At 40.4% G+C, this 14569-nt stretch overlaps 1 protein-coding gene across 1 annotated transcript in view; it reads left to right on the top strand.

The window, feature by feature from the left end:
• Window positions 1-14569, top strand: part of CFAP61 (cilia and flagella associated protein 61) — a 248954-nt gene that overhangs the window by 123853 nt on the left and 110532 nt on the right. The window lies entirely within an intron of this gene.

The raw sequence follows: 14569 nt of genomic DNA on the forward strand, positions 1-14569 counted from the left end.
CTATTCCTGCTCAGTTCAGAATAACTTTATCTCCAATTTCCCACCTTAGAAATCCCCAGAACAAAAGACTCTTTGAGCAGCATTAGGCCTTTTTTGGAATGAGCTTATTGTCATTTTTTGTGCATTCTTTGTGATGCTTTGGCATTAAGGGCATTAAGTATGTAATGCATTCTTCACGATCACACAAGGGCCTCACATACACAGACTTAGTAATAAATTTGCCCGCTCAGTCATCACCCTCTACTATTATATAATTTTCAAATGATATCAGCACCTGTCTTGGTTTGTGTTCCTTCCAAAGCTTAAAACAAAGAATTTGGGTGCAAATAGTGTATTTGAATGATCCTGGGGAACTATGTGAGCAAGCAGGGCAGTGAGATGGGGAAGGAGGAAAGTCAACAACAAAAAAAGCATTTGTCAGCAGGTCACTGTGGGCCACGAGATTCAGTCCTACTGGACACAATGGAGTGTTCCCTCTGTGAATGAAGAAGCTGGGGAACCTGTTTACCTACCATTTCTGTCTTTATGTTTGCATGGTCACCCTGGGATGTTCTTCCAGCTGGTCCCTCAAGCTTCCATGGACAGAAGATGCCCCCAGGCAAAGAGAGGCAGGAAAGCATTGGGGAGGGGAAACTATTTGCAGTGATGTTGGTGGACATTTCATGTCCCAGTTTGTTTTATTTGTTCTCTCTTTATAGTCATACAGTTGCTCTTTAATGAAGCCTGAGGGCATAGACAAGGGCCCAGAAAAGGCAAGGCTAGATTAGAAGACTGTGTCAAGAGGATTTCAGGCATTCTTACAGCTCTCAGTGGAACTCCCAAGTGTAGAAACCATGAAAAAGAACCAGTCATAAGTGAAGAATACAATATCTGAAATGAAGGATAATACACTAGAAGGAATAAACAGTAGATTGGATGAAGCAGAGTATCAAATCATTGATTTGGAAGATAAGGCAGCAGAAAACAGCTGATTTCTCAACAGAAACAATTGGCATAAAATATTCAAAGTGATGAGAGCAAGGAACTACAACAAGATTATGTTACCCATCAAGGCTATCATTTAAAATTGAAGGAGAAATAAAGAGCTTCCCACATAAGAAAAACCTAAAAGAGTTCATTACTACCAAACTAGTATTAAAAGAAATGTTTAAAGGGTCTTGTAGAACAAGAAGAAGGAGGAGGAGGAAGAAGTGGAGAAGAAGAAGAAATAAAAAAGAAGAGAAGAAGAAGAAAAAGAAATAAAAAAGAAGAGAAGAAGAAATAAAAAAGAAGAGAAGAAGAAATAAAAAAGAAAAGAAGAAGAAATAGTTACAAAGAATAAAATAGCAATATACACATAACTATCAATAATCAGTTTAATGTAAATGCCTTAAATGCTCCAATCAAAAGATATAACATAGCTCAATGGATAAGAAAACAAGACCCATATATATATGCTGTCTACAAGAGCCCTACCTCAGAACGAGATATACACACAGACTAAAAGTAAAGGGATGGAAAAAGATATTTCATGAAATTGAAAATTTTAAAAAGCTGGGGTAGCAATACTTATGTCAGAAAAAATATACTTTAAAAAACAGACTTTAATCAGCAAATAATAAGAGGCAAAGAAGGACACCATATAATGATAAAGGGAGCAATTGAATAAGAGATATAACCTTTGTGAACATTTATGCCTCAACATAGGAGCACCTAAATATATCAAGGAAATCTTAATGAACATAAAGGGAGAGATCAAGAGTAATACAGTCATAGTTGGGCATTTTAACACCCCATTAACATTAATGGGTAAATCTTTCAAACAGAAAATCAGCAAGGAAATAGTGGCCTTGAATGGCATGCTAAAACAGATGGATTTAATTGATATTTTCAGAACATTTCATCCCAAAGCAGCAGAATATACATTCTTTTCAAGTGAACATTGAACATTTTCTAGGATAGACCGTATGTTAGGATAGAAATGTCTCAATAAATTTAAGAAGATCAAAATCATATCAAGCATCTTCACAGACCACAATGGTATGAAACTAGAAATCAACCACATAATTTCTCAAAATTGGCAGTCTTATCTATAAGAAAACCCATTTCCCCCTATAATTGCTCATTGTACCTAAACTACCACATTTTCTAGTTTTCAACAAATCCTATAACTTCTAGATCACATCATTACATCAGGGCTTACCAGGCATAATTATTAAGTTATCATTAATCATTGCATAGCCTAGGTCATTACCCCAAGACATAGTATTTATATACTGAATTGGATCTAGTAAGAAAATGTTCCACAAACCTTTATGCTTAAACCATCACCATGAAGAATGAAGGTGCAAGAAGATATAATCTGTCAAGCATGAGGAAACCTGCCCATATGGTGTTAATAAAGTTTCCTAACAAACAGCATTTGTTTGCCCAAAACATAAAACCTTTCTCATCCTACCCCACTGTGATCTCACTTGCTTTTGAATTCCCATAGTGCTTTGTTATTCCAATCTTACGGAACTGGTTGATTTGTGTCTGGTATTTTGCCATCTCTGTGTGCAAACGCTTTCCAACTCATTTTTATAACTGCCATCTTGGTATCTACATCTTGTGTATGTCCAATGTATATAAACATATACTCAAAGTATAAATATAACTTTTTACTACATATATAAACATTATTAATCATTTTCTCTACATCATAAAGCAACGCCAAATTTCACTTTATTCTGTTTTGCCAGAATTCCCAAATTTTATTCTTATTTGTTTAATGGACATTTCAAACATTATACTTATTTTTTTTATATTTGTTTTCTTTTATGCATAGATACAAAAGTTTTTCACGTGAGATCCTGACTCCCCATATATCTTCCCCCACCCTCCCAGTTCCTTACCCTGGGCTACCCCCTCACCTGTTTGGTCCCTAGAGGATCCACAGGGCACCAAGGTCACTCCCACAAGCATAAGAGACTTACTTGCTCCTTGGCCCTTTCTCCAGGCGCCTCCTGGTTCCTGCTGGGGTTTCCATGAATAGGGCAGCCAAGCAAGATGACACCCAGGAGAAGAGAGAAGTAAGGTCAGGGAGAGAGATTCCTGCCTCTTCCTTGCCCCGTGAACACTCCATCCCCTTCTAGAAGTGCTCAGAATCCTTGATCCCACACTTTTCGGTCTCCCCTTGGAAGTCAGAGTGTGCTGCTACCAGCAGCTGTGTGGTCACAGATGAAACTGCTGTGCTATTTTTACTAATACAACAAAATAAAGAAGCGAAGGACCTTGTCCAAAAATCTCTTCTGTGATCTAAATAAGAAAAAAAAAATATTGCTGAAGAAAGTTTAACATTTTTTCAGGGAAAAACTGGTAGATTCTCTTAATGTATTATACTTATAATAAATATTTTTATTTGTTCTGCCTTTTTCTTCTAATATTGGAAGTTCACAGAACTCCCAACTTTTAAACCCTGTCCATACTATTTTATCATTCATTAATTTTGTAATGTTAAGTTTTATCATTAAGACCTAATTAAATCTGAGTTATTCTCTGACTAGTATAATATGCAGTTAGGTTAAATATCTGTCTTGAGCTAGGATTCAATGTCATTTGGCACATATTTTTGTCATTGTTTTGAATCATTCAGAAAGCAGAGATTTTAGTAAATTAAATTGGAACATTTAGATTGATGTGGGTAATTATTCTCTCTCAACAGTATTTATTTGTTAAAATAAAAGCATTAATGAAAGCAATTAATTATCAATCTCTTGCTTTGCTTACCCTTGCTATGCCAAAAAAAAAATCAGCAAAAAAAACAAAAAATAAGTAGCATTCACCTGGAAGGTTGGCAGGTTTCTGCCGCCTAGAAGCGTAAGCAACGTGAAAAGTTTATGTTTCTTTTATCATGTTCACAATAAATTGGCAATGTGACCCTCTTCATTTGAAGGATAAGGATGTTTAGACCTCAATTTGTAGCTGTCCTCCCGAAGCATGGAATGAAATGCAATACCTTTTACTTATTTCCCTAGATACTCTAATCCCTCCCTGCTTTACAAGTATCTCTGAGCTGTTCCTCCCTTTGTATCCACAGCAACGTGAAATCCCCACTGGAATTATCTGCTGTGAAAATGCAGGTGCACTTGTTTAATGTTTCATTGGCTTGAGCACTTAACTTGAACTTCCCCCCGCACCCCTCCACAACATGGTGACCTTTGATTTCAGAGCAGAGGGTCCACAATGCTGTTAGATACTGTTTATATACATTAGGCCAACACCATTAGACCTGAGAATCATGCTTCTTCTGTGGTTGTGCTATTCCTGCCATTTTGTATAATGCATGACCAAATCCACGATGTACCCTGTGACCTGCTATTCTATTTGCAGGAACTTTTAAAATATTCATAGGTAATCAAATTAAAAGTCTTAAACATTTGATTTCCATATGTCATCCTCAGAACGCTAAAATCTCTTAGAATTCCACATTATAAACTTCATGATTTTGGACCAATACTTTTAGATAGTTACAAATTTAAGAAATTAAATATTTGGATGCTTCTAATTCAAATTAAAAATTAAATAAAAAAATACGAAGTTGGAGAACGTGTAAATGCTGGTGTTAATCTTATGTAAAAGCATGGAGGAGGCAGGGTACTTGAATGAATCACAAGAAGGTAGATGTTACAAAGAAGGTTGGGGAGGTTATGTTTGGCCCTGCCCATCAGGTCTATATACCATGCTCCAGAATTTGTATTTAACATTCGGTAATAAAAATGGTCAACGTTCATTGAAAATATTTTATGCAGCAGGCAATATTCTAAACATTTTACAAATACTATTTCATTTAATCCTCACAGCATCCCTATTTGGCATTAGTTTCTATTATTTCCATCTTACAGGCTAGAAAACTGAGCCACAAAGAGGTTAAATAACTTTTCCAAGGTCAAAAATGAGCAAGTTCTATAACCGAGAGTTCAACTGAAGCGATCTGAAACTCGAATCCGTGTTCTTAGCCACTCTACTCTGCTGTTATCAATATGGTGAGCAAACAAGGAGACTTCAAAAACCAGGAATGATTTGGATTGGATTTAATTTAAGAAGTGGTTTCCAGTAGTTGTGTGGAAGATGAGCAAGGGAGAGAAAAAGACTTGTGCCAGAGAGACTAACCCTGAGATTATTTCTCTAGGCAAGAATATGAGCTAAGCTAATATGTCCTGGAAATGGCAGAAGGGATGTATTCAAGGGATGTGGACAAGGTAAAAGTAACTGGACATGGTGGACCAGTTTGGGGAAGTGAGAAAGAGGGTAGGAGTCTGAAGTTAGCTCCCAAATTCTGAACTTGGATGGTGGTTAGTTGGCCATGCCTTTTATGGAAATAAAGGAGGAATGGAGTGGAGCTACAAGACCTTTGGTTGGACACATTGAATTTGAGAGGCCCGTGAAGCAGCCCTGTTAGGATGGATAGGCATTTGGAAATTGGGTTTCGAGTTCAAAAGAAAGTGACAATGAAAATGTAAGATGAAGTCATGATGGTAAAAATTATCACCCAGGGAGACAGACATGAAGACAGGGAAACTTGGTAGAATTCCAAGATGGCTGTAAAGTAGGTGGAAGCTGCACTTACCTGCCCCCCAACCCCAAATCAGATTTATAGCTACATTATATAGCAATCAACCTGAATAACCAACTGAAGGCTAGTTAAACTGAAATATAACCAAGGATTTACAGAAGAAACCACATAGAGACTGGTAAGAAGGGTGGAAACGCAGACAGGGCTGGTCCCTGAATCCATCTTGTGGTGGCCATCTTGTGGCAGCTGAGAAGCCAGAGGATATCGTGGCTGCAACACTGTCTCTCCCCAGAAGTGTGAGGTCTCAACCCCCTGCAGGGATTCCCAAACCAGAGCAACAGAGATGAGAAGAGGAGCTTAGCATCTGGAGCATAGCATCTGGAGGTGAAAATCAGTGGGGATTCAGTCCCCTAGGAAGGAGCACTCCTGTTGTTCCAGCACCAGCCTGGGGAGTGCACTGCCTGTTCCCTGACTGCGGGCAAGGCCACTCTGCCATGCTCGGTCCTGCAGAGGGGTCTTCTGACTGCACCCAGCAGTGACTTTTGGGGCCCTCTTTTTCTGGGGAGGCTCTTGGCAGAGACTCAGACAATGACCAACTGTGTGGCTTTGGAAAGAGGGCCAGTCTCCCCAACCTCGAATGCACAGCCAGCACCCCTCCACCATCTGTTGAATCACTTGGCCAGCCCTGTCCTGCTTGGTTCAGCTGCACAGGGGAACCAGAATGCCTCTCAGAGCTGGGACTTTGGAGCATGACTATCAGGGAAGCTTTTGTTTTAGAAACAGAGGGGCAGGTGCTGGGGTGTATGACTACATTGCATGGGGGGGGGGTAACTCCTATCTCCCCTCTGAGCTCAGCCCAAGAAGGAGGAAAAAAATGCCAGCGCTCCTGCTTGCAGGCACCAATGGGAGACTGTTTGGATATTCCCTGCCAAGTCCCTGATACCCCGCCCCACTGGGATCAAAAGATAAGTGGAAACAAATGAAGATGAACACACAACCCCAAATCCACAGGACACAGGAAGATCAGTTCTGAGAGGGAAGTTCATAGCATAATAGGCCAACTTCAAGAAGCAAGAATAATCTCAAAAAATAATCTGACCCTACACCTGAAAGAATGAAAAAAGAACAAGGCCCAGAGTAAGTAGAAGGGAGGAAATAATGAAGATCAGAGTGGAAATAAATGACAGAGAGACTAAAAATAAATTAAAAAGATCAATGAAACAAAGAACTGGTTCTTTGAAAATATAAATAAGATTGATGAACCTTTAACCAGACTCATCAAGAAACAAATAGAGAGGACCCAAATAAATGAAATAAAAAATGAATGAGAAGTAATAATTGACATTACAGAAATATAAAGGATAGTAACAAAATATTGTGAACAACTGTATGCCAACAAATTGGACAACCTGGGCAAAATGGACCAATTCCCAGAAACATAAAATCTTCCAAAACATAATCAGAAAGAATCAGAAAATTAGAGAAGACCAAATACAACTAATGAAATTGAAGTAGTAATAAAATAAAATAAAAAACTCCCAACAAACGAAAGTCTTGGACCACATAGCTTCACAGGCAAATTTTATCAAACATTCAAACAAGAACTAATACCTATTCTTCTCAAACTATTCCAAAGAATTCAAAAGGTCTGAAGACTCGCAAACTATTTTTACAAGGCCAGCATTATCCTAATTCAAAAACCAGATAAAGACTACAAAGAAAGAAAATTATAGATGAATACCCCTGATGAACATAGATGATAAAATCCTCAACATAATATTAGCAAATCGAATCCAGAAATACATTAAAAAGATCAAGAGGGATTCATTCTGGGGATGCAAGTTTGTTACAATATTCACAAATCAATAAACATGGTACAGCACATAAACAAAATTAAGGATAAAAATCATAGGATCCTATCAGTAGATGCAGAAAAAAGCATTTGATAAAACCCAGCACCCATTTATGATACAAACTCTCAGCAAAGCAAGAATTAAGGGAACATATGTCAATGTAATTAAGGTTATATGTGACAAACCTACAACCAACATCATACTCAATGGGCAAAAACTAAAACCATTTTCCCTAAAAGTAGAAACAAGACAGGGATGTCCACTTTTACCACTCCTATTCAACATAGTACTGGAAGTCCTAGCCACAGCAGTCAGACAAGAAGAAGAAATAAAAGGCATCCAAATTGGAAGGGAGGAAGTAAAACTCTCATTATTCATGGATGACATTATGTTATACCTAGAAACCCTAAAGACTCCACCAAAAAAACTACCATAATTGATAACTGAATTCAGTAAAAGTAGCAGGATACAAAATTAATATTCAGAAATTGGTGGCATTTTTATACACCAACTAGAGGCCCGGTGCACGAAATTCGTGCACGGGGGCGGGGTGTCCCTCAACCCAGCCTTTACCCTCTCTAATCTGGGACCCCTTGAGGGATGTCCGACTGCCCGTTTAGGCCCATTTAGGATCAGGCCTAAGTGGGCAGTTGGACATCCCTCTCACAATCCAGGACTGCTGGCTTCCAACTGCTCGCCTGCCTGCCTTCCTTATTGCCCCTAATTGCTTCTGCCTGCCAGCCTGATCACCCCCTAACCACTCCCCTGCCAGCCTGATTGATGCCTAACTGCTCCCTGCCAGCCTGTTTGCCCCTAACTGCCCTCCCCTGCAGGCCTGGTCCCCCCAACTGCTCTCCCCTGCAGGCCTGGGTCCCCCCCAACTGCCCTTCCCTGCAGGCCCGGTCACCCCCAACTTCCCTCCTCTGCTGGCCTGGTCACCCCTAACTGACCTTCCCTTCAGGCTTGATCGCCTCCCACTGCCCTCCCTTGCAGGCCTGGTCCCTCCCAGCTCCCCTCCCCTGCTGGCCTGATCACCCACAACTGCCCTCCCTTGCAGGTCTGGTCCCTCCCAACGGCCCTCCTCTGCTGGCTATCTTGTGGTGGCCATCTTGTGTCCACATGGGGGCAGCCATCTTTGACCACATGGGGGCAGCCATCTTGTGTGTTGGAGTGATGGTCAATCTGCATATTACTCTTTTATTAGATAGGATAGAGGCTTGGTGCATGGGTGGGGGCCAGCTGGTTTGCCCTGAAGGGTGTCCCAGATCAGGGTGGGGGTTCCCTTGGGGTGTGGGGCGGCCTGGGCGAGGGGCCTATGGTGGTTTTCAGGCCAGCCATGCCCCCCGGCGACCCAAGCGGAGGCCCTGGTATCTGGGATTTATTTATCTTCTACAATTGAAACTTTATAGCCTGGATCGGAGCCAAGCCTTCTGCTCGCTCTGTGGCAGCAGCCATTTCTGTTGGGATTTATTTATCTTCTATAATTGAAACTTTGTAGCCTTAAGCAGAGGCCAAGACAGGCCAGGGCTGCGGAAACTTGGCTTCCTCCATTGCTGGGGGCAACCTTAGCCTCCTGCTCTCTCCAGCTCCCCAGCTGCCGCCATTTTTGTTGGGATTTATTTATCTTCTATAATTGAAACTTTGTAGCCTGGAATGGAGGCCTGGGCCAGCCAGGATGTGAGGAAAGCTTGGCTTCCTCTATCACCAGGGAAACCCAAGCCTCCCTCCTGCTCTCTCTGTAGCCGCAGCCATCTTGGTTGGGTTAATTTGCATACTTGCGCCTGATTGGCTGGTGGGTGTGGCTTGTGGGCATGGCTTTAGGGTGTAACAGAGTGATAGTTAATTTGCATATTACTGTTTTATTAGATAGGATAATGAACTATCAGAAAGAGAAATTAAGGAAACAATCCCACCTACTATTGCAACAACAAAAAAAGAAGGTACCTAGGAATCAATTTAACCAATGAGGTAAAGGAACTGTACTCAGAAAACTACAAGACATTGAAGAAAGGCATTGAGGAAGATAAAAACAAGTGGAAGTATATTCTGTGTACATGGGCTAGAAGAATTAACATCATTAAAATGTCTATACTACCCAAATCAATCTATAAATTCAATGTAATTCCTATGAAAATACCATTGGCACATTTCACAGATCTTAAACAAATATTTCAAAAATTTACATGGAACTAAAAAGTCCCTGGATAGCTTCAGCAATCTTGATAAAGAAGAACAAAGTTGGAGGTATCATACTACCTGATATAAAACTATACTACAAGACCATTGCAATCAAAACTGTCCGGTACTGGCATAAGAATAGGATATAGGTTAATGGAACAGAACAGAGAGCCCAGAAATCAACCCATGCCATTATGTTCAGTAAATATTTCACAAAGGAGGCAAGAGCATACAGTGGAGTAAAGACAGTCTCCAATAAATAGTATTGGGAAAATTGGACAGGTATATGCAAAAAAAATGAAACTAGACCACCAACTTATACCATAAACAAGAATAAACTCAAAACTGATAAAAAGACTTAAATGTAAGATGTGAAACAATAAAAATCCTAGAAGAAAATATAAGCAGTAAAATCTCAGGCATCTGTTGGAACAGTATTTTTGCTGATTTGTCCCTTTGGACAAGGGAAACAAAGGCAAAAATGATAAGTCGGACTACATCAAACTAAAAGGATTTTGCACAGCAAAGGATACCATCAACAAAATGAAGAGGGAACCCAATATAACATATTTGCCAATGATACATCTGGTAAGGGATTAATCTTTGAAATATATACAAAATGTATACAACTTAACACCAGGAAGCAAACAACCCATTTTAAAAATGGGCAAAGGACCTGAATAGGTCCTACTTCTCCAAAGAGGACATACAGATGGCCAATATATGAAAAAATGCTCAACATCCCTAATCAACAGAGAAGCACAAATTAAAACCACAATGAGTTATCACCTCATACCTGCCAGAATGGCTATCATCAATAAATCAACAAACAACAAGTTCTGTAGAGGACGTGGAGAAAAGGAAACCCTCGTGCACTGTTGGTGAGGATGCACTTGTACAGCGACTGTGGAAGGCATTATGGAGTTTCCTCAAAAAACTAAAAATGGTGCCCTGGCCAGTTTGGCTCAGTGGATAGAGCGTCGGCCTGTGGACTGAAAGGTCCCAGGTTCGATTCTGGTCAAGGGCACATACCTTGGTTGTGGGCACATCCCCAGTGGGGGGTGTGCAGGAGGCAGCTAATCGATGTTACTCTCTCATCGATGTTTCTGACTCTCTATCCCTCTCCCTTCCTCTGTAAAAAATCAATAAAATATATTTAAAAAAAAAAAAAAAAACTAAAAATGGAACTTCCTTTGACCCAGCAATCCCAAACACTATTTGAAGGAATATATGCATATGCACCCCTATGTTCATTGTAGTGTTATTTACAATAGCCAAAATCTGGAAAAAGCCCAAGTGCCCATCAGTAGATGAGTAGATAAAAAAGCTGTGTTACATTTACACAATGGAATCTTACGTGGCTGTAAAAAAGAAGGAACTCTTACCCTTTGTGATGACATGGGTGCACCTGGAGATTATTATGCTGAAAAAAATAAGCCAATCAGAGAAAGACAAATACCATACAACCTCACTTACATTTGGTATCTAATAAACCAAATAAACTCACAAATGAATGGAAACAGAGGCATGGATATATGGAACAGACTGACAGCTATCAGAGGGGAGGGAATGTGGGGTAATGGATGAAAGAAGGTGAAGGGATTAGGCAAAAAACATATATACACAATATGTGTGATGATAGCCAGAGAGCAAAGGGGATTGTGGGTAGGTGGAGGAGAGCAAAAGGGGGTGGGGTGGGGAAATTGGAACAGAAAGAGACTTTGCTTGGGGCAATGGGCATACGATGCAGTGTGTAGATGATATTTTATTGAGTTATATATTTGAAACCTATATGGTTTTGTGAACCAATGTCATCCTAATAATTTCAATTTAACAAAAAATCCTGGGAAGCTTGTGAGAAATAAATGGGCAAAGGAGGAGGAGCTGGTGGGGAAAAAAAAAGCCATCATAAAAGAGAACCTCATGACAGTGTTGTTGTGGGAGCATGTGCTATGGCTGCACCTCCTGGGTGGGGCCTCCTCCCTGGGCCCAACTGCCACCATTTCCTCCATCCGTTGCTCTTTATGATCCGAATCAGTAATGGCATCCTACTGTTGCTAGCCCCTGGGTGACTCCCCATCCCTTATTGGTTCTCAGAACCCTACACATGCCTTCATTTTGTCAAACTTTGTGGAGTGGCCCTTCGTTTCCAGCCTGGCCCCTGACTGATACCAGGATCTTCCCCCATCCCACCCACTCTTCCATCATGAGTCAACATGAGTAGAGATTTCTAGTAGCCTTCCAGTATTCATTCTGCACCTTGTCCGTGTAACAGAACCCTGGGCATTGTGGTTCTTGGAAAAACCACTGTGTTCCTCTTTGAGAAACCACATTTTCCAGTGACCCTTGGTGCTACATGTGGATGTGGTTTGGCAATGTGAGCAGAAATGTCATGTGAAATTTTATGGAAACCTCCTTAATGGGCAGTCCTTTCTACCCTTTCCTCTTCCTTCTGCCTGTAATGTGGGTGTAGGGTGTGATGGCTGGAGCTCTAGGAGCCACCTTGGATGTAGGAGAATCAGGGCCATGGCCTCTGTTGGCATAATGGCTCCCCCTTAACAGCAGTAGACTGGTTACTTCCAGGTTTCTTGAGTACAGTTGTAAGAGAAATTTGCTGGTTGAGTTATAGGGAGAGGAGGGAGAGGAACATGAAGAATATACAGGGTTAATGACGAGACACCTGTCTTCTGAATCAGAAGGAATGGAAGAATATGTTGTGGATGGCAATGCTCGGGAGGTGGCAAGAAGGGAAACAAGGGAGGGGTTTGCCTGGTGGCTGTTCTCTGTTTTGTGTGTTTTTTTTTTATGGTGTAGGAAATGTACTTGCTTGAGAATGTAGAAGGAGAATGGTAGGGAGAACAAGAACGGTTAAAGTGGTGACCTTGAAGATTGAATAAAGGACCAGACAGCCACAATGAAGAGTACAAAACGAATTTGGCTAAGGCTAATGAAAAGGAACAGAAAGCAGGTTCTTTTTTTCTTTTTCTTTTTTGTAATCCTCATCCCAAGACATGGTTAGAGAGAGGAAGGGAGAGAGAAAAACGTCGATTGGTTGTCTTCTGTACGTGCCCTGATTGGGGATTGAACCTGCAACCCAAGTATGTGACCTGACCAGGAATTGAACTGGCATCCTTTTGGTGCACAAGATGACAACAAACTGAGCCAGTCTGGCTGGGCGAAAGCTGGTTCCTTTAAAAGGTAAAAATCCAGAAAATACTCTCCCCGACCGCCCCCCCCCCCCAAAAAAAAAATCTTTTGGTGAGATCTTTAATTGCATAATAGCATAATTCAGGATACTACCGAGTGGTAATTTGGCAATTTACAAGCTATTTTATCCATGTCGTTAGATCATTCAAATTACTCAGTACCAAGGGGATTAGTCTTTGTAGTAAAAGATATAGCTGGATAATTATTAAGCCTTTTTTTCACACAGAACTTTAAGAGGGGCCTGCATATAAACCTGTTTTATTAGTACAACATAAACCACATTTCCATCACATTGGCACCAAAGCCAAAATAAATTTTAACTGCATGTGAGTATAAACATGTATTATTACTTGCATTTTCCATGAAATGGTATTAAATCAGAGGCCTGTCGTCAGTGTGCGTTTGCAAACCGGCAGCCATAAGAGCTGGGGTTAATTGTGACCTTTATGTTATTTGAATGTATTCAAAAATTTTATTATTATTAAGAGGATAAGATGTGCTTGGTTTTCTTTGTATCAAATAAGAATATTTATTCTTAAATGACACACATCCTTAGAGACTTTAGAGCAAAACCTTTCATAATATTTAGCTGTTTTTAAATGTCAGGAGCAGTTGAGTTTATTACATGGCTGGTCCGTGCCGTTGCCACAAGCTCCTGCTTGTAGTGGTACTAACAGACTGTCAGTACATGGGTAGCATTTCCACATCTGGAAAATGTCCAGTTTCCTCATGGGGAAGGAGACAAATGTTTTCCTCGGACTTGGTGAAGGGTTTTTTTTGTTTGTTTGTTTTTGCATTTGGTTGGTTTAAGGGGAAATGTGAACTAAGTAGAGATTTTAGGAAAATATATCTTTCTCATCTATCACCCTGAAACCTATTAAAAGATCAGCTCATCCAGTAAATTTTGCTGATGCTAACTGGAGGGCAGATTTGCATCAGGAATATTTTCAATACTGAAGGAGGGAGTCTTAAGCACAGAAGTTCTTCAGAAGCCTCCACTCCCATGTGCTGGGCAGCCTACTTAACATTACTCCCAGGACTGCTTAGAGGACAGGAGAGGTGAGTGGAGAGGGCGTGAATTTTAATCTCTGTGATAATGCCCATGCACATGCCTCAGGCCCTGGAAAGCCTAATGCAAATATGAGGCGGTTTTATTCTTGACAGGAGTTCTCTAAAATTTACTTGGATATTCTGATTTGAGGTATAGATAGGATGTGGCAAAGGTAGGTTTATACTTGTCATATGGAAAATAATACAATAATTAATAAATAATACAAGAATGAACCGTTTCACAGACTCAACTGTAAATCTGCTTTTGCCTCTCCCTATATATAAATGTGTGTATATATAACTGTACATATGTATGAAAGTAATAAAGTTAATGTTGACCAATGGGATTAGATGATCTGTGGATCCCTGTCAACAGTTTAGGGTCTTTAGGGCAGTGGAGGCAGAGGTTAGGTAGCGGTTAGGTGAGAAGACACTGGAGCAGGCATCTGGGTTCACACACTGCCTCCAGACTTTCTACTGCATGGTCTTGGTCAAATCATTTTGCCTTCGTTCTATACAACAAAATAAGGATAATGATGTCACTGACCTCACCGTACTGAGTCGAGGACTCGATGAGGGACAGGCAAAGCACTTGGTTGTACGAACTCAGAATTCTAGCTCTGGTGGTTATGATTCTTAGCAGTTTCTTAGCGGTCGGAAATTCCAGCTGCACTAATTCATCCTAAATGCACCTCCTTCCCAATTTTGGATTTCAGTTTGTTTTACTCTGAGAAGCATTTTTTAAAAA

The sequence above is a fragment of the Plecotus auritus genome (assembly GCF_963455305.1).
Source record: "Plecotus auritus genome assembly, chromosome: 8".
NCBI lineage: Eukaryota > Metazoa > Chordata > Mammalia > Chiroptera > Vespertilionidae > Plecotus > Plecotus auritus.